The sequence below is a fragment of the Sarcophilus harrisii genome, chromosome 2 (assembly GCF_902635505.1).
Source record: "Sarcophilus harrisii chromosome 2, mSarHar1.11, whole genome shotgun sequence".
Classification (NCBI taxonomy): domain Eukaryota; kingdom Metazoa; phylum Chordata; class Mammalia; order Dasyuromorphia; family Dasyuridae; genus Sarcophilus; species Sarcophilus harrisii.
Genome location: NC_045427.1, coordinates 514,827,611 through 514,844,364, shown reverse-complemented (window position 1 = coordinate 514,844,364; position 16,754 = coordinate 514,827,611). Strand labels below are relative to the sequence as shown.

The following is a 16,754-nucleotide window of genomic DNA, read 5'->3' as shown; positions in this document are numbered from 1 at the left end:
AGCAATTCAAAAAACTGGACTGGTACAGTAGAAAGAGCTTGGGTTTTGAGTCAGGAGTCACAAATCCAAATCCAGGCTCAGTTACTAGTAGTTGTGTTACTAGGTAAATCACTTAATCTTTCCAATTCTCACTTTTTTTCATCTGTAAAAGTAAGGGGTAAAATTAGGATTTCTGAGGTTTCTGCGTATCCAAATTTCCCTTCATAAAATCTACTGTCCTTACAAAGTCATCACGGACCATCTAGTTCCATCTAGTCTTTAAAAATAAAAGAAATTTTCTTCATTTTTATAGATGAGGAAACAGGCCACATGGCTTGAGCAAGGTTATATAAATCTCAAAAAAACCTCGGATTTACCCCCATACCACACTCTCAGAAATGCTCTCTCCTCCTGCAATGATTGGTGTTGCACTTGCCCTCTCATTCTGTCCTGAATTGCAGTCATAGCTTTGTTTTAACATGTCTCTTTATATTCTTCATTAGCCAACACTGCAGCCCCTTCACCTCCAAACTCTGACTCCTAGTTCATAGATTTCCTCTATGATGCAAGGACCTCATTAAGAGAGTTAATTTGGTATTATCAAAAAGATCAAAAGAAGAAAAGTATCCATATGAATAAAAAAATTTAGCAGGTTTTTTTGAGGGAGACAAATAATGGGAGACTGAGGGAAGACTCATCAATTGGTGAATGGCTGAACAGCTATAGATACAGATGTAGATATAGATTTGTGATGGAATGCTATTGAACTATAAGAAATGATGCAAGATTGGTTTCGAGAAACCCAAGAAAACTTGTATGAACTGATGCACAATGAAATGAACAGAATCAAGAGAACAATTTCTACAATGACTTTGCAAAGACAAACCACTTTGAAAGATGAGAGCTCTGATCAATATAGTAAGCCAACTACAATTCCAGAGAACTAGTAATGAAGAGGGCTATCAATCTTCTGATAGAGGTGATGGATATAAGTTGCAAAATGAGACATATTTTTGGATACCAAAAAGTGAGAAGAAAATGTGTGCATTTGTTTTGATTGACTATGCAAATTTATTAGAAGGTGTTTTTAATGAAGAAGAGAAAATAAATGCTTGCTAATTGGGGAGGGGGGAATTATATTTAAATTGAAAAATAGAAACTATTCTATTTGAAGAAATAGATTTGAATTCTGATCCTAGCAGTTACCATCTATATGACATGGGCATTATCTTTGCCTTTTCCTTAGTATGGTCTAGACTGGTTATTGATATGTGTATGTATATGTGTGTAGGTGTATCTATGTGCACACTCACATACATATACACATCTGCTTAACTACATGCTATAGCATGCTTGGGGAAGGTGGGGAGATAAAAGGGGAAAAAAGTATAAAGTAACAAATGCACAGCATTGAACAAAAGAATAACATACAAGAAAGCAAAGATGGATAGTCATGAATATATTCTATTATCACATATGATTTCTTGAAATGGAAATTTTTGTTACATATTCTGAATCCTTCCTCTGCACATGACAATGTTGTGGTTTGTTTTTTTAATTTTCCTTTTTTGTCTTTCTTTTTCTATTTTGTTTTTTCTTATCTTGTATTTAGCTTTAAATAAATTTTTTTTATTTTAAAAAATGGCTGTTGAATTGCCTATTGTGAGAAAGTTTTAAGTTAGATTCAAGATATGTTTAAGGGAAAAAAATTAAATTTTTATCCAAAGACTGAATTACATAGACACAAAACAAATTGTTGATATTTATTCATTAAAGCATCCCCCTTAAGAACTTTTACTTGGCCATATAATATTAGCTTATACTTAGTCTATACTCAAGTACAAAAATGTTATTACTTTGAAGGAATAAGCATTTATTAGCTACCTGCTATGTGCTAAACTCTTTGTGCTAAACATTTTACAAATATCATTTAATTTGATTGACTTTGAAAGTATATTTAACTGAAACTTTTTATTGGGATCATACATTCTGACCAGCTGGGATTTATATCGGGAATGCAGGGCTGGTTCAATATTTGGAAAACTATCAGAATAATTGGCCATATAAATGCCAAAACCAAATTGAAACTTTTTGCTCATTCAGATGGATCTTTTTTTAATGAGCATGTATTTACTTTGGTTTTGTTCTGACCTTCCATGTGTTATTATTAATAATGGTTACTAATATATGATACTTTAGAGTTACATGCTTCAGCCTTCCCACAAATCTGTAAGAGATGAATTGTAAGTATTATCATCCCCATTTTACAGATGAAAAGATCAAAACTGAGAAGAAAAGTGACTTGTCATATCCCTAATATGACTAATACCAAACAAAGCCAGGATTTAAACCCTGGTCTTTTGACTTGCTTAGTGTCTCTGATTGGTGAATTTATCCCTGGAACCTCCATTGAAAGAAGTCCCCCCTACCCTACCCTGCCATACATGCCAGCCATATCCACTTCTGACCTGGTTCTGTTCCTGATTCTATGGACATTTCCATTTTGTTCCAAAGCATTCCACTTTTCTGAGTTGTTGTCTTTGTTGTTTTATCTGTCTATGCAGCCTCTGTTTATGTGATGTCTCTCTTCATTAGCTCCTTGAGGAAAGGGAATGTCTTTTTTTCTGTTTTTATTTGTATTCCCAACACTTAGAAGAATGCCTGGTATATAATGTGTCCTTTGTAAATACGATATTTAATGGAAATATGTTTTGCATGACATGTATAACCTATGTGAAATTGCTGCTTTCTGAATAAGTGGGGAGAGGAAGGAAGGAGAGAATTTGGAACTCGAAATTTCCAAAAAAAAAATTAAAATTGTTTTTAGATATAATTGTGAAAAATAAAATATCAAATAAATAAAAATAATACCATATTTAATCCAATTGGTATATTTGTCCACTCATATTTGTGTGTGTGCATGTAAATATGTATTTATGATGTCTATATAAACTGAAGCCTTCATTTCCTCATTTATAAAATGAGGGATTTGGATTAAATAAATCTCTTAGAGATTCTTTCCACTTTCCAATCCTAAGTCTATGACTTTATGATCTGTAAAATAAGGATAATAATATCTCACACCTCACAAGGTTTTAGTTTTTTGTTTTTGACAAGTTCCACTGAGATATGTATTAAAATTCTTTGCAAACTTTGAAGTACTCAACTATCATTATTATTACTACTTGACCTAAACTGTTCAAACAGTTTAAAAAGTTAGGGAGGAGAGTTGAGGTATGGTAGAAAAAACACTGGCTCTAGAATCAGGAACCTGAGGGTGAAATCCTACCTCTGATACTTACCAACCTTAGGAAAATCCTTTAATCTCCCTGTCTGTAAAATGGGCAGAATGGAATGAATAGTCTCTGAAGCCTCTTCCAGTTTCACATCTATGATCCTATCATATTTCCTTTCATTAGTTAAACCAAAAACCCTGAGCACACTCAATAGGAACTCACCTAATCATGATGGCATTGGCCAAAGTACAGGAGTACTCCTAGGCTCCCAAAATAACTGATTTCTTACCACATTCTCTGTCACTGTCCACAAGCTGCACTACCTAAACCATCCCCAAATGGTACATCAGAAAAAATACTGTTCCAGTATTCCTTCCATGCCAGAAGGAAGATCAGATCAGATATTCTCTGCACTTAAGGAGGCTTCAGAGCATCTCAGTTTCCCTGACTCGACTGAGTTCAGGGTAAGGAAATAGTGAGCTTATGACTTGCTTTTTAAGACTTGACTTGGGAGGGAAAACACGTAAAGGCAGCCCTATCCCCTTGTATCTCCCTGTCCAGACAGTAGTCAGTTTTGAGCTGATTAATTAGAAAATTACATTTATATAACCCTTTAATCTGTATTTATGCATTGCTAAGGGCACGGGAAACTGGGAGAGGAATTACATTCAGATTAGCTTTGATCCCCCCAGCAACCCTTAGGATAGGAGATGATTTTAGGGGCCAGAGGAAAAAAAAAGGGAGAGAATCCTAGGGATTTGGAGTGGAAAACTGAAATGGAGGGTCTTCTCCTTGTGTTGACCACATAAATCTTTTCTGTTCTTTCAAGGGTGACTTGGCAAAACCCATGTGGCCTGTTTGGTCAGAGCAAAGAGGTGAGATTACCCAAAAAGCTCATTTCCAGCTGAGCTCAGCCTTCGGTTTCCTAAACAAAATTGCTTTTATTCTTCTCAACATGTGTTCGGCAAGATTAAAGAGCCATAAGCCTGCACAGCTCAATAAAGAGCCTGGAAGAGGGGCCTGAAAAGGGAAGGCAAAGCAAGTCCTCTCTAGTTTGGGGGTGGGGGAAAGGAAGAGGCAGGATTTGAAATCCTGTTTATTGAATTAGAAAGAACCTTAAAGGATCAAGGATATTGAAGTAGGGGTTTTAATGCTTTGTGGTATTTTAGGGGAGTTATTTGATCAGGAGAACCATTTTAAAATAGTTTAGCTACAGAAGCAATCTTTTTCTTTTTCCCCCTTGTCTTATGCAAGTTGAATGGATAGATCAGTCTCAAGGACAGGGAAGGCCTAGGATGGAATTTGGTCCTTTTGTCCATCTATTTAAAAAATACATTTTATTGGTGCCTTTTTGTCATTACATCACAGTCATTTTTAGGATTAGCAAAAAAAAAAAAAAAGTCTGCTAGTTGTAGAAACACAAAGATGCACTATTGGTGGAGCTATGAATCAGTCAAACTATTCTGGAAAGAAATCTGAAATTGTACAAAGAAAGGAACTAAAATACCCTTGAGTCAAGAGATCTCCCTAGTAAGCATATCATCCAAGGGGGCCAAAAATGACAGATAGGTTTAATAAAATATTTATAATTGCAATTTTTGTGATAACAAAGAACTGGAAATCAAGTATATTTGAATCATTTGGAGAATGGCTAAGCAAATTGTGGTACATGAATATAATGACATGTTGTTCTTCAGTCATGTGTGACTCTTTGTGACTCTATTTGGGGTTTTCTTGGCACAGATACTGGGTGGTTTGCCACCTTTTTCTACAATTCATTTTACAGATAAGGAAACTGAAGCAAACAGGATGAAGTGACTTGCCCAAAGTCACATAGCAAGTAAATGTCTGGGGCCCCAGATTTGAACTGAAAAAGATGAATCTTCCTGATTCCCAGGCTAGTGCTCTATCCTCTGTGTCATCTAGCTGTAAAGTAAAGTAAACACAAGCAGAAAAATAACATGAACAATGACTACAACAATGTAAATAGAAAGAATAATAATGAAACAACCCAAACTGAAGGGATTTGAGAAAACATCTCACTTTTGTTCCTTTGCAGAATGGTAGAAGGGAGATCAAACATGGATACAAAACACTGAATATAATGTCAGATTTTTTTTTTAAGGATATTAATTTTACTCAATTATTTTCTTTTTTTTTTCTTTTTCTTTAAAAAAATCTTTTTTATATGGGACAACTCTCTTGAAGTAATTAGAGGGAAGATGCAGGGAAAATATAGGCAATATAAAAACAACAGAAGTAATATACATCCATATTGATGAACTGAATGCTGAAAAATTATATGACTGAGTTTGACCTCCAAGACATGAGAAGGCATCTCCCCCTATTTCTTTGCAGAGGTGATAGACTATACATATGAAACACTACATATAGCATCAGACTTTTGGGGTATTTTGGCAAATGGTTGCCAAACTGCTTTTGTTTTCTTTTTAAATTTTTTGTAGTAAGGACTGGGAGGAGAAAGGGAAAGGAATACATTGAGAAATATGGGTAATATAAGAATAAAAATATTAATAAAATTATTTTTTTTAAAATATCTTCCATCCTTCATTTTTTTGGTCTATTTTATTTTTTGCTCTTTCTGTCTCTGTCTTTCCCTCTCTATCTCTATCTGTCTCCCAATCTTTATGTGGGTGTCTCTCTCTGTATGTCTGTGTTGTGTCCCTTTATCTCTGTATCTCTCTCTTTGTACTCACCCCATCCATCTCTCTCTTCATTCCTTTTTTTCCTTTCCTCCCTCTCTCCTTCTTTCCCTCCCTTCTTCCCTTCTTTCTCCCTGCCTTCTCTCTGTGTCTCTCTCTTTCTCTGTCTCTGTTTCTGTGTCTACCAGTCTCTATGTGTCTGTCTATTTGTCTCTCTCTCTCTCTGTGCCCCAGTTCTAGGGGCAACCCATCCAAGTGCATATCAGAATCTAGACAAATAGATTTCTTCAGCCATTTGATTTTTCCTGCTTGGATAGTTAAGCCAAACTTTTTTTAAAGTAAGTATTGATCTCTTTGAGGAGATTTTGCAATGTTATGTAGTTTACTTAATGCCATCAGCACAGGATCATTTTTTAAAAAGCACAAGAGCACCTGGAAGACCTCATCACATGTATAGGGAACACCACTTTTTCCTGGGCTCTGTAATAGGTATCTTTCCTGGTAGTGACAAACACATTTAGCAAGCATATAACTCTCTTTTCATGCCTTGATTGATATAAATGATCAGAGGGTTGTGAAACAAAGTTATCTTTGTTGTTACATCTTTCAAAAAATCCAATGATTTTGACTAGAGACATCTTGTTGGAGAAGAGCCTTTTGGGTGGTGTTTTGTTCTGCTACGTTAAATACTTTTTATAGTTAACAAACAATAAGCACAGAGGGATCTTATATTCCCTACACTTTTTAGTTATTGTGTAACTATAAGAATCTGGTATACTGTGGAATATCATTTGTAAAAGCCTGTCTGTTTCCTTCTTCAAAAAAAAAAAAAATTCCAAATTTAACAAAGACCCAGAAAGAAAAAAAGAACATTTTTCTGTATAGAATAGAACAGAAAAAGAAGCTTATGTGTAAAAACATGAGTCTTGCTTACATACAACTTGCCTTTTGGTTTTAAAATACAAGATATATATTATACTTTCAAAGCTACCCCACTTGTCTGGTTTCCTTCTGAACTTCTTTTAGTTCCATTCTGTGCATTTTTAATATTTTACTTTACTCAATAATATGTAAAAACAATTTTAACATTCTTTTTTTTAAATTTTGAGCTCCAAATTCTTTCTTCCTCCTCTCCCCCCCAAATTGAAGCAATTTGATATAGATTATACATTCGTAATCATGCAAAATATTTCCATACCAGTCATGTTGTGAAAGAAAACAGACCAAAAAAATAGAAAAGAAAAGAAAAAGAAACTAAATTTTTAAAAGTATATGTTCATTAGTATTCCAGTTTCAGTTCTTCCTCTAGAAATGGACAGCATTTTTCATCATAAGTCCTTCAGAACTGTTTTGATCATTGTATTAGTGAGAATAGCTAAGTCAATCACAGTCGATCATTGTATAATATAGCTGTTACTGTACACAATGTTCTCATAGTTCTGCTCATTTCACTTTGCATTAGCTCAATTAAGTTTTTCCAAGTTTTTCTGAAAGCATCTTGATTATCATTTATATAATATAATATTGACAATCATCTACCACAATTTATGATATATCCCCAATTGATGGACATCTCAATTTGCAGAGTTTTGGTTTTGTTTTGTTTTGGTTTTGCTACAACTAAAAGAGTTTCTATACATATTTTTGTACATATAGGTCATTTTCCTATCCTTTTTGGTGTTTTTTTTTTGGGGGGGGGAATACAAATCTAGTATTGGTATTGCTTAGTCAAAGGGTACATATGGTTTTATACCCTTTGGGTATACTTCCAAATTTCTCTCCAGAATAGTTCAATCAGTTCACAACTCCACCAACAGTGCATTAGTGTCTGAATTTTCCCATACCCTCTCCAATATTTTCTATTATATTAGCCAATTTGATGAATATGAAGTGGTACCTCAGAGTTGTTTTAATTTACATATGTCTAATCAGTAGTGATTTACAACACTTTCATACGACTATATATAGCTTTGATTACTTCATCTGAAAATTACCTGCTCATAACCCGTGATCACTTATCAATTTTACATATGGTTCTTATTTTTTAAAATTCCACTCAGTTCTCTTTATATTTGAGAAATGCAGTTTTTATCAGAAAAAAATGTCCTATAATTTTTTTCATATCTTATTCCTCCCTTTATGCTACTCTTTCTCTCCATCTTCCCCAATCCACCCTCCCTTCTATCAAAAAGCCCCACCACTTTGTTTTGTCTCCTTCCCCTCCTACTTCCTACAGAGTAAAATAGATTTCTATATCCAACTAAATATATGTTATTTCCTCTTTAAGCCCATTCTGATAAGAGCAAAATTCAAGCACTTGCCCCTACTCTATCCTCCCTTCCATTGTAAAAGCTTTTATGTAAAATAATTTACCCCATTCTACCTCATCCTTTCTCTCTCTTCCAATACATTCCTTTTTATCATAATTTTACTTAATTTCATTTTTTTAGATATCATCTCATCATGTTTAATAATCATGTCCTCTGTCTATGTATACTCTAACTACTATAATAATAATGATAGGAGTTACAATTATCATCTTCCCATATAGAAATGAAAAGTTTAATTTTATTGAATCCCTTGTGATTTCTCTATCCTGTTTACCTTTTCATGCTTCTCTTGAATCTCATATTTGAAAATCATACTTTCTATTCAGCTCTGGTCTTTTTATCAGAATGCTTGAAAGTTTCTATTTCATTAAATATCCATTTCTCCCCCTTCCCCCTAAAAAATTAGACTCAGTTGTGCTGGGTAAGAAATTCTTGTTTGTAATCCTAGATCCTTTCCTCTCTAAAATATCTTATTCTGAGTCCTCTGCTCCTTGATTGTAGAAGCTACCAAATCTTGTATTATCCTGACAGTGGCTCTACAACACTTGAATTGTTTTCTTCTAGTTGCTTGCAATATTTTGTCCTTGACTTGGGAACTCTGGAATTTGACTATAATATTCCTAGGAGTTTTCATTTGGTGATCTCTTTCAGGTGGTAATTGGTTCTTTCCATTTTTATTTTATTCTCTGATTCCAGAACAACAAGACGGTTTTCCTTGGTGATTTCTTGAAAGATGATGTGTAGGCTCTTTTAATGCTCATAGCTTTCAGATAGTCCAATAATTCTTAAATTATCTCACCAGAATTTTCAGGTGAGTTTTTTTTCCAATGAGATATTTCATGTATTCTTTCATTTTTTACATTCTATCGATTTTGTTTTGTTAACTTCCATTTGCTCAATTCTAATTTTAAGGAATTATTTTCTTCAATGAGCTTTTGTATCTCCTTTTCCAATTGGACAATTTTTTTTTTTTTTTTTTTTTTTTTTTTTTTTTTTTTTTGCTGAGGCAATTGGGGTTAAGTGCCCAGGGTCATATAGCTAGGAAGTGTTCCATATCTGAAGCTATATTTGAACTCATGACTTCAGGGCTGGTGCTCTATCCACTGAGCCATCTAGCTATCCCAACAATTCTATTTTTTAAGGAGTTCCTTCATCAAATTTTTGCACATCATTTTCCATGTGATCAATTCTGATTTCTAAGTTCTCTTCAGTGGATTTTTGTGCCTTTTTTACCATTTGGTTGACTTTGTTTTTCAAGGGATTATTTTCTTCAGTATTTTTTCATGATTCAGGATTCTTTATCAAGCTGTTGTCTCTTTTTGTGTGTGTGATTTTTTTATGTCACTCTCATTACTTTTCCCAGATTTTCTTCTATCTCTCTAATTTGATTTTTGAAATTATTGTTCAAGCTCTTCCATGAATTCTTTTGGGTCCTGAGACCAATTTGGCTTTTTTTTTTTTTTTTTTTTTTTTTTTTTTTGGCTTTGGACATAGTAGTTTTGACTTTGTTGCTTTACAAGTTTTTATTTTGACTTTATCTGTCACCACCTGATCTATGGTCAGGTTCCTTTTTTGTTGCTTATTCATTTTTCCAATCTAATTTTTGACTTTTAACTTTGTTAAAGTTAACTTTGTTAACTAAAGTTAAAGTTGGGCTCTAGTCCTGCGGTGTGGGGACACTGTCCCAAGCTTTAGAAGGTTTTGGGGTTTTTTTACAGCTGTTTTCAGAGCTAGTTCTGAGGATCTATAAGTTTTTAGTTCTTCGAAGGCAATAAGATCTAAGGAAAGATGTGTTTACTATTCTCTTCAGCTATGCTCTACTCTGTGAGTAATCATACTTTTCCACACTGGAACTGTGATCAGGATCTTTGCTCCCTTATAGTCCCAAGCTCTGATATAATAGCATTACTTCTCATCCTGGGACTGAAGTCAGGATTTTGACTGGGATTGGTATATAAGCAATGCAACAGATTCCTACATCCAGTACCAACAAAATAATCTCTATAAATTCCTTCTGACTAGTTGTCTGATCCTTAAAGTCTATAGGTTAAGAGTCCTGGAAGCCATAATATCTGATTCAGTTGCCCCCAAGGTCTGCTGTTAGCTTGTCAGGGCATTGACTATTCTTGACTGTGCTACGCTCTTACCCCATTGAGACATTCCTTTCCTACCAACCTTCTAAGTTATGTTGGGCTGAAATGGAAAGTTGCCTCACTCTGTGCTTTTTTGGATTCTGCCACTCCAGAATCCTTTTAAGGCATCATTTAAAGTTGTTTGAAAGAGAATTTGAGAGAGTTGCAGTGATTCCCTGCCTTTTCTCTTGGCTCTGCTTCTGTGTATTTTTTTAATGCTTCAATGACCATATTTTCTTTTTGTTGTTGTTTTGATAATTCTATCTCTAGCTCCTTTCTACACAAATGCCCATCCCCAAATATAAGAAAAACATAATTCTTGTAACAAGCATATTCTAGAAAAACCAATCCACGCATTTGTTGTTACCAAAAATGTATGTTTTATTCTCTACATTGAATCCATTACTTCTCTCTTAAGAAGTACATCCTTTAATTTGTGATTGGTCAATACATTGATAAGACTTTTTAGGTCTTTCCAAGTTTTTGGTCTTTGTTTTGTTGTTGTTGTTGTTGTTGTTGTTGTTGTTTGTTTGTTTGTTTTGTTTGTATAATGTTGCTGGTTTCATATAAATTGCTCTCAAGATTCTGTTTATATTACCTAACATCAGCTCATACAATTTTTCCTAGTTTTCTCTGAAACTGTCCCTTTCCTGCCTTTATCAAGGATATCAATTGAACCCTTACAGCCTTCCAACTTTTGTTGCTAACATTTTCTCTAGATATTTGTTCAGCTGGTTTTTCTATCTATGTTTTCTTTGGTGAATTTATCTTCCTTATGAAGAACATTTGGGGGGGCAGCTAGATGGAAGAGTGGATAGTACTAGACTTGAAATTAGGAAGATCTAAGTTCAAATTTAGTCTTAGGCATTTACTAGCCTGGAGAAATCACTTAATTTCTGTCTCCCTCAGTTTCCTCAAATGTAAAATGAGCATAATAATAATAAAGTTTATCTCACAAAGTTATTGTCAAGGTTAAATGAAATAAGATTTGTAAAATTCTTAGCATAGTGCCTGGCATGCAGTAGGTGATTAATAAACAATTGTTATCTTCTTTTCTCCTTTCCCACTGAGGCAATACTGCTCATGTTCTTCTACCTTCCTCTTCTACAAGATTTTACAAATAAAATTTTATATAAGAAACAATGTGACAGTGGAATAAACAGTAGGGTTTAAATTTAGAGGAACTAGGTTAAAATCCTGATGGAATCAACAAGATGGCAAAAACAAAAAACAAAAACAGTAACACTTATGTCATCTGTGCATAAATTACTTGACCTCCTTGATATCCAGTTCCCTCCTCTGTATAATAAGGAATTAAACTTTATGGCCTTTGAAATACCTTCCAGTTCCAAATCTTTGATCCTGTATTCTAAGAGTATGTCTGAAGGCTGTCATATCTCTCTTTTTTCCCAAGGAATTCAAATGCTTGTTCTCTGAAGTGTTTTGTAAACCCATTTGACAATTTTCTATGTTGACATCTATCCTTTTATCCATTTCCCATTTTTCAACATCAACAGATTGCTTAAATAGGTTTGTTGTGAGTTGTTGTAACTTCACACCATATTTTTTCAACTTTATTATTTCTTAATTTTGGCTTAATTTTGTTCTTAAGCCTAACAAATCAGTGTTCTGGTTATACACAGATATTTGGTTGGGAAATGGCTTCTACACTGGTGACACATCATTTCCTCTCCATTAAAATATAGTGTTTCATGTGACATTATTTGCTGCTTATTACATCTAGTACCTAAAGTTTATATTCATTATATAAAGGGAGGATTTACATATTCCAAATGCTGTATTATATGTTTTACAAATATTCTCTAATTTGATCCTCACAAAAACTCTGCAAAGTAGGTGCTATTATTATTGCTACTTTACAGTTGGAAATTGAGGCAAATAGAGGTAAAGTGATTTACCTAGATCATATAGTTAGCAAGTATATAATGCTGGATTTGAATTCAGGTCTTCCTGGCTCCAGATGAAGTACTCTATCCACTCTACTACTTCTAGTTTGTTATTTTTATTCAGTCATTTGATTCTTTGTGAGCCTTTTTGGTGTTTTCTTGGCAAAGATATTGGAAAGGTTTGCCCTTGCCTTCTCCAGCTCATTTTACAGATGAGGAAACTGAGGTAAACAGAATTAAAGAACTTGCTCAAGGTCACACACAGTTAGTAAATGTCTAAGGCCAGATTTGAACTCAGACCTTCCTGACTCCAGACCCTAACCACTGAACCATCTCTTATCCCTATACAGGAGAGAGACTTCTGTATGGCAAATCTACAAGTCTTTGGCCTCTTTTGTTTTTGTAAATCCTGAAACATGTAATGTCATGAAGATGTAATGAAATAATGATTGTGAAAGCAGTTTTGAGTGAAAAGAGACCCGGTTTATGTAAAGAGTGTGATAACTATCTGAAATGATGACATTTGGGGGCAATGGAAGTGTTCAGATGTTTGCTGAGCTTGCTCAAGGAATGCAAGAAAATCCATTCTGCAGGAAGAGTCCCCTGCCTTATTTATAGCTGATGACTCTTCCCCTGCCTCCCACAGTTTCTCTTGTTCTCCCAGTTCATTACCCTCAGTCAGTGAAGGTCTGTCTCCTTCTTTCTGACATTGTTAACAGGGTGACACATGGTTCTGGTTTCCTCTCCTCCTCATTTCTCCCTCAGGCCAAGAAGCAAGAAAATTGCATCTCTACTCCCTAGGCCTGTTACCTTGCAGGTACATTTATTTTCTATCAAAGAAATCATCAGAATGAGCATGGGGGTGGAGTTGGGGGAATAGGAAACCTTAGAGGTCATCTAGTCCAAATTATTCATTTTATTTCTGAGGAAACTGAGAATGGAATTTATACAAGGTCACACGGATAGTGGGGGGCAGAGCCAGGCCTCCAATTCTCTAGAATACCCAGGCCACTAATTCATAGACTCCTAAATGAACAATTCCAGGACGTCCCTCATTTGGATGGGGGCAGGGGGGAAGGATTATATATCCTTATTTTCCCTCACCTCTGACTATTTAGCATTTCCTTCAATTATTTAAATATATCATTCTGAATGACTTCACCAGCTTGCCAAAGGAATCCATGACACAAAAAAGGTGAAGAACTCCTGGCATTGAGGAATAGAGACCTACCTCATATCTTCTAGGTGTCAGCATGCCCAAGGCAGGGCCTAAAACTCATCCTTCTATTAGCCAGCCTTTGTGTGGTTTTAAAATCCAACCAGGGATTCTTCCTAATCAAGAGACATTTGTTGTACATAACCTACTATTATAGGTGAGCTAGCCTTAGTGAAAAACTATTATTCAGAACCTTGATCTCACTTTGCTACATGGTGCCTTATGGATTTGCAATCAGAGAACCTGGGCTTAAACCTTGGTTCTGCCTTTTGCTATAGTGTGAGCTTGGGGCATTTAACCTCTCTGGGTCTCAGCTTTCTCATTTTTAAAATGTGAGGATTGTGCTATCCCATTCTAAATTCATGATCTTGTGACACTTAAAATTGGAACACTGCCTCCTCCCACAAAATGTTCTTGATTCTTCTAAATTAGGAACCTTTCCCCCCACCTCCAAGCCTCACAGAATACCTTTGTTTTATAGCTGTCTGATACACATCTTGTATTGCATATATATAAAACATGTCAAATTGCTTACCATTGTAGAGATGAAGGGGAGAGAGGAAGAAAGAAAATTTCTCCATCTTTTCAGTGAGGAGGGTTTGGAAATTTGATCTTTCACTTACTTTCTAGTTCCTGGATTAAATTTTTTAATGGATGTTTAAAATTGTCTTTACATGTAATTGGAAAAAATAAAATACTATTAAACTTGCAAAAAAAATTACACTTTATCATGTAAGATTTACATTATATATGATGTATAATATATGTTACATAAATTATATATAATAACATCTATTATGTTTATATTATAAAATATATTAATGAAAAGATTAATAATTTTGGGCCTTGAAAGCTGGCTCCAGAGCATTCCTGTTTGCAAGAGACGATAGGAATGATCTAGCTAAAGCCCTTCTTTTTACAAATGAAGAAATTAAGGCCCAGATCTTATTTGGGGTCACAGAGGAAGGAGAAAGGAGCAAAGGACAGATTCAAATCCAGTACTTCTGTTAGCAAATTCAGTCTTTTTTCTTCCACTTTATGGCTTCATCTCATCAATTGTTTTTTAAATAGATTAAATTAATTGAAATATCCCCATTAATGTAATCACAAAAGGGAGGCTTTCTTTGTTATAAATATCACCAAAACTTACCCCCTGACCTTTTGTTCTCCCTCTTCTGACTCAGAGTAAGCCTATCCCAAGGCTATTATATAGGTCAGGCGGACCTCTCATACTGCTTCAGATAGGTGGATAGCCAGGTTTGAGAGGCAGCTGGCCAGGGAGAAAGGAAGTATCTTTACCAGCTGCTGCAGAGAAATATTTGAGGCTCATAGATATTCAGTTAGAACAAACAAAACAACATCAACAAAACAAAACAAATAGGATTTCTCATCTCATCAGTGTTCTAAGCAGTTTGCCTTTTGGTGCCTTCTTTACTCCTCCAAGTTTGCCTTTGACTTTTATGTTAATCAGATTTCAACCATATCTAAAAGCTAAGGTGGGAAAAATAGTTGTGTTTGTCCAGGGTCCCAAAGTTCCTGGACAATAGCCCAGGGCTGATCCCCATCATACTAAGTTCAAAGAGGCAGGAAAAGCATCTGACAGGATAGCAAGAGAACAGGGCTCATACATAGGCCTCAGTGGCAGAGCCCAAAATCTTTTCCTGAATTCTGGAATGGCTGAAAGCTTAATGGGAGGGCAAAAGAGTCAAACTGTTCAGTCTGTGTGTACATTAAAACCTCTGAAGCAGAATAATTTTCATTTTCATTCTGCTGCCTCACAAATAATTCATAACCATCCCCACCCCCCATTAAAATCATTCCTCTCCACTTCCCTCCAGAAGGTGCCAGAGTAAGTGTTGTAATGAAAATAGTGATGAACTTGATTTCTATTCTTGATGTCCTCCCTAACCAGCTGTTTAACCCCATTAAGTCAGTGGTTGGTGCAGAGGGGAAAGTGAGCCTAGAATCAGAAGGCCCTGCATTCAGATCTTGTCACTAGCTATGTGATGATGGACCAGTCACTTTACTTCTGCCTGCCTTGGTTTTCTTATCTGTAAAATGGAGATGATAATAATAGCATCTACCTCTCAGAATTATGATGATGATGATCAAATGACATAATATTTGCCGAGTGTTTTTTGCAGACTTTAAAGTACTACATAAATTTTAACTATTAATAAAAAACAGAAGGAGGCAGCATGTTATTTTGTACTGAACTTGGAGCTGAAGCCTTGGGCTTTAATCCTGGGTCGGATAGTTACCACTAACATGACCTTGAGCAATCATTTCTATGAATTCCAGCTTTTCTCATCTGTTAAAAATATGGAGTTGGGTTAAATCCTCGAAAAGGCTTTCTTCTGTGATGTGTGCAGCCCTAACATGGTCCCTCATAAGGCCTAAAGCCTTATTTTCCCCAAGTGAAGGGGCAGGGGTCAGAGTGACAGGGTTACCATCAAGTAATAGGTACAAGAGGGTAGGAGTACCAACTTAGAGCATTCAAAGACATGGGGAAACAGTTATCTCTGGAAAGGGCCAAACCAAGCAGAAATTAGTCTAGCTCCCCAGCCCATTCCATCCTACCTCTGTTGGCTGACAATGTTGATTTTCAGGGTGAGGGTGGTGACATCAAGCTCAAGGAGGGCATTCTTAACTGTTGACAGGCAATTATCAAAATATGGAACGGGGATTAGCTTCCAAAGTACCCGGAAATTCCACCTCAACCCAAAATACCTGTCCTACCCACTGGCTAACACCTGAATGTATTCATTACAGTATCCTAGCACTTCACAGCGTCCCCTGGGAGGGGTTATGCCTTAGATTGTTCTTAATCATGTGATGTGTCACAGTGGATAGAGCTCTGGGTCTGATGTCAGGATTCTCGCACACTTAACTGGAAGACCAAATCGGGCCTCAGATACTCCTAGCTATGTGGCCCTGGACAAGTCACATTACCCTGTTTACATCAGTTTCCTCACTTGTTAAATGAATTGGAAAAGAAAAGATAAATCATTTCAGTGTCTTTACCAAGAAAACACCAAATGGGGTCATAAAGTTAGACATAACTGAATAATTAAATAACATCAGTGATTGATACCTCTGATCAGAGAGAAGGAAGACTCTAAGAGCAAGTTATGACTGGAAATCAGGGACTCTGACTGAGAATTCTGCAGGCTGAATTTGATTTAATTCTCACCTTAACTGGGACAAGCAGCTAGAGGACCCAAGATTAGGAAGAGCTGAGTTTCAGTCCTGCCTAAAGCATTTACAAGCTGTGCTACTGTCTCAGACTTC

The 16,754-nt window shown here is 35.5% G+C and overlaps 1 long non-coding RNA gene across 2 annotated transcripts in view; it reads right to left on the bottom strand.

The window, feature by feature from the left end:
- The window catches only part of LOC116421833, a 47,159-nt gene extending 30,885 nt beyond the window's left edge, over nt 1-16,274 (bottom strand). The window contains exons 1-2 of one of the 2 annotated variants that reach the window (XR_004232389.1): nt 16,044-16,274; nt 14,614-14,768 (exon numbers count right to left, since the gene is read on the bottom strand). This is a non-coding gene — a long non-coding RNA (uncharacterized LOC116421833). The remainder of the gene's footprint in view (nt 1-14,613; nt 14,769-16,043) is intronic. The other variant, XR_004232388.1, reaches the window with a different exon arrangement.
- Between the last annotated feature and the right edge of the window lie 480 nt (nt 16,275-16,754).